This window comes from Oryx dammah, unplaced genomic scaffold, assembly GCF_014754425.2.
Source record: "Oryx dammah isolate SB20612 unplaced genomic scaffold, SCBI_Odam_1.1 HiC_scaffold_12, whole genome shotgun sequence".
Lineage (NCBI taxonomy): Eukaryota > Metazoa > Chordata > Mammalia > Artiodactyla > Bovidae > Oryx > Oryx dammah.
In genome coordinates this window covers 47,748,599-47,753,057 of record NW_024070196.1, presented here as the reverse complement: position 1 = coordinate 47,753,057, position 4,459 = coordinate 47,748,599, and the positions used below count along the sequence as shown (strand labels likewise).

Below are 4,459 nucleotides of genomic sequence, written 5' to 3'. Positions count from 1 at the left end.
TGAGGACCCTTGTGATTCCAAAGGCTTTCCCAGGTAACCCAGGGTACCATCTCCATCTCAGGATCTCTAATCACATCTTCATCTTTTGCAACATAAGGGAACATAGCCTAAGTTCCAGGGATCTGGATGTAGACATCTTTGAGGGAGGGTGGTATTCAGCCTAACACAAAGCTGACCTGAACTTCTTTTTCTTTTTTGCCTCCATTAGGCCCTGGCTTCCTCACACAGGCTCTTCTTTGGGGCACACGGGCTTCTCTCTGGTTGTAGTGCACAGGCCCCTGAGCGAGCAAGTCAGGAGTTACCAGGCATGGGCTTAGTTGCCCAAGTCATATGGGATCTTAGTTCCCAGACCAGGGATTGAACCTTGGTCCTCTGCAGTGGAAGTGCAGAGTTCTAACCATTGGACTACCAGGGAAGTCCTAAACTTTCAGCCTGTTGGAATTTGCTTGACTCCAAAAACACACTACTTTTGTGTTCAGAATGTAGAAAAATTAAAATCCTGGACCAAAAATGAAAAGGAGGGACTTCCCTGGCGATCCAGTGGTTAGGGCACCTGGTTCTCACTGCCAAAGTCTCAGGTTCAATCCCTGATTGAGGAACTGAGATCCCACAAGCCACATGGCAAGGCCTAAAGAAAAAAAAAAAAGGAAACCAGGTGACGTGTCCATGGCTGTTCTGCTTATCTGATCAGCACACTGTGCTAGGTGGCTTGGATGGATGACTTGATGGAACCAGGTGTATGAAGGAATGTCCCACTTTCTAAGTCAGTTTTCTACAACAAATTCAATTTTTCATATGCACATCTGTACCCATCAAATGCATTTATGCCATAATACAAAGTATAAAAATTCATGTCTGGATCTGTCCAAAAAAAATTAATTTTGTTGGCTATTAGCACTGCCAGAAGAAGAGAGGGCGAGTTTAGCATTTTTACCGGCTATGTGTGGAAGGTAGTTTTGATTGATGACAGGCTTCTCCTGTGGCAACATGTCTCCTCACACAGTGGCTTGAACATTTGAAACTGACTGCGGTCTGCTGCCAGGAGCCAGCGTGAGGAACTCCGCCCAAAGCAAAGGTCACAAGGAGGGAGGCTTCGGCATATGCAAAGGCAGGATCGAGCCTCAGGAAACTCCCTGTTCCCGAGCATCTACCCCCAAAACCAGAGTCTACCTACTTTCCTGTTTCATGCTCTCACCTACACCTCTGACTTTATGGGGGGCTGTTCCCCACCGGTTCTCTTGGAGAAGGAGTAAACTTGCAGCTCCAGTCAATAAAAATTCCTGGGCGTGACAAGGGTGTGTCAGGTCAAACCTCTCTGCTGGCAGACTAGCTTGTGTGACAGGATTATCCACACTCCTGTCACTACCCACATGATTGTTTACTACCTCTCAACCATAAACAGCACAGAGAGTTTGGAGTATTTTGAAAATCTTAATTAGCATAGGGCTTTTCTCATTGTTGAGTCAATGATTGCTGCCAGGCCTCCGTATCCTTAGGTACCTGGGAATATATTAATGTATTTGGAATATAGAAAAGGAAATATAGTAGTTTTTGATGTTAGCAATACTAGACTTTTTGAGTTAATGAATTTTCTCTTTTGTTATAGATGACTGTACTTTGTTATAAATCACTGTGTCCTTGCTATGTAAAAATGTAACTTTATCACTATCTTAAGACTAAATAGATCTTAAGGGGAACATTGGTGAAGGGTTTTCATTTGTTGGGCTGATGTTTGCTGCTAAATCTCCATATTCCCTGCCCTTATAATGAATATAACTAGCATATAGGAGAAATAAGTATTAACCTTTAAGATTAATCATGTTAACCTTAGGTTAAATAAATTCCTTTCTTGTAACCCACTACACCCTCACCCTATAGGAATGCAACTTTACTTGGTACCTTCAGAGGGTGGTGCCTGGTTTAAGAAAAAACACCCTTGGAAAAAATAAGTTTTCTGGTTAATTGACCATTATCAGAAAGAAAGAGTCGTAAAATGTCAGCAGGCCTCATGGCCAGAAGATGATGTAAAACCCCTAAGACCTTTTTTTTTATACATTTATGTGAAGCACCTGATGTTGACAAAAGTCAGGACTGCTGACCCCCACGTGACTTTAAAATTTCCATTTATCTCTATGTCTAACAAAGGGTATATCGGTTCAGTTCAGTCACTCAGTCGTGTCCAACTCTTTGCGACTCCATGAATTGCAGCACGCCTGGCCTCCTTGTCCATCACCAACCCCCGGAGTTCACTCAGATTCATGTCCATTGAGTCAGTGATGCCATCCAGCCATCTCATCCTGTCGTCCCCTTCTCCTGCCCCCAATCCCTCCCAGCATCAGAGTCTTTTCCAATGAGTCAACTCTTCGCATGAGGTGGCCAAAGTACTGGAGTTTCAGCTTTAGCATCATTCTTTCCAAAGAAATCCCAGGGCTGATCTCCTTCAGAATGGACTGGTTGGATCTTTTTGCAGTTCAAGGGACTCTCAAGAGTCTTCTCCAACACCACAGTTCAAAAGCATCAATTCTTCAGCGCTCAGCCTTCTTCACAGTGCAACTCTCACATCCATACATGACCACAGGAAGAACCATAGCCTTGACTAGACTGACCTTTTTTGGCAAAATAATGTCTCTGCTTTTGAATATGCTATCTAGGTTGACCATAACTTTTCTTCCAAGGAGTAAGCATCTTTTAATTTCATGGCTGCAGTCACCATCTGCAGTGATTTTGGAGCCCAAAAAAATAAAGTCTGACACTGTTTCCACTGTTTCCCCATCTATTTCCCATGAAATGATGGGACCAGATGCCATGATCTTCGTTTTCTGAATGTTGACCTTTAAGCCAACTTTTTCACTCTCCTCTTTCACTTTCATCAAGAGGCTTTTTAGTTCCTCTCCACTTTCTGCCATAAGGGTGGTGTCATCTGCATATCTGAGGTTATTGATATTTCTCCTGGCAATCTTGATTCCAGCTTGTGTTTCTTCCAGTCCAGCGTTTCTCATGATGTACTCTGCATATAAGTTAAATAAGCAGGGTGACAATATACATCCTTGATGTACTCCTTTTCCTATTTGGAACCAGTCTGTTGTTCCATGTCCAGTTCTAACTGTTGCTTCCTGACCTGCATTCAGGTTTCTCAAGAGGCAGGTCAGGTGGTCTGGTATTCCCATCTCTTTCAGAATTTTCCACAGTTTATTGTGATCCACACAGTCAAAGGCTTTGGCATAGTCAATAAAGCAGAAGTAGATGTTTTTCAGGAACTCTCTTGCTTTTTCCATGATCCAGTGGATGTTGGCAATTTGATCTCTGGTTCCTCTGCCTTTTCTAAAACCAGCTTGCAAACCTAAAAAATAAAGAAATCGGATCAGTTTCTGGAAAGACTGATTCCCCTGTGTCGTTCTTTCTTTCCCCTTCTGGTTGAATTCCCATCTGGAGCGTGGGTACTCACCACGTCTACTTACTTGCCCTGGCTTCTAAGATCCGTGAGAGACAGAGCCCAAGGCGGGGCACCCTCCGATATTCAAACAGGTGCTGGTGGCCCAACGTAGATGGTGCAAATTCCTTGTCTTGGAGTTTTATTGGTATTTCACATTAACCAAGTTATTCAGCATCTTTTTCTCCACTAATTTTCCTACTACGCTATTTCTTTCTAATTTCCCTCTATATCTTTAATTAAGTAATTAATTCCTAGGATGCTGACTCCGTCTTCCCTTAGAATTACCCTGGATCCACCAGGGTTGGACCCCGGCAGTCAGCCACAGTGATGGGCAGAAGAAAGGCCCCCAAAGATGTCCACACGCGAAATCGGGCAAAGATAACTGCATTTATTAACCAACTTGAGATCAGCCTGAGTTATCTGCATGGTCCAGGCGTCATTGCAAGAATCCTTAAAAGTGGAAGAGGAGGCAGAGGTCAGAGGGATGTGGGTGACTCCACGTGCAGACACTGGCTTTGCAGAGGGAGGGAGGGGGTCCTAGCCAATGGATGCAGGCAGCCTCCTGAGGCTCAAAAAGGCCAAAAAAGTCATCTCTGGTAACTCCCTGGAGGCCCAACGGTAAGGACTTGGTTGTGCTTCCACTGCAGGGGGCCCGGATTCAATCCCTGGTGGGGGAACTAAGATCCCACACACTGTGAGGCACTGCAAAAAGAAAAATAATCATAATCTTTCCTGGAGCCCCCAGAAAGGAACACAGACCTTGACTTTGGCCCAGTGAGAACTGTGTCAGATTCCTAACCTGCAGAAGCCTGAGAGAATACCTTTCTATGGCACATGGTGAAGGCAGTCCTGGGAAGGTGTTAATAGAATCATTTCTTCTTGGGACTTCCTTGGTGGTTCAATGGCTAAGACTCCATGCTCCCAATGCAGGGGGCCTGGGTTCCATCCCTGGTCAGGGAACTAGATCCCGCATGCTGCAAGTATTAGTGTTTGCAAGCTGCAAGTATTAGTGTTTGCAAGCTGCAA

At 44.4% G+C, this 4,459-nt stretch overlaps 1 non-coding gene across 1 annotated transcript; it reads right to left on the bottom strand.

Moving 5' to 3' along the window:
- Positions 1 to 342: 342 nt before the first annotated feature.
- Positions 343 to 415, bottom strand: TRNAG-UCC. The gene has a single exon. It is a non-coding gene; the product is annotated as a tRNA-Gly (tRNA).
- Between the last annotated feature and the right edge of the window lie 4,044 nt (positions 416 to 4,459).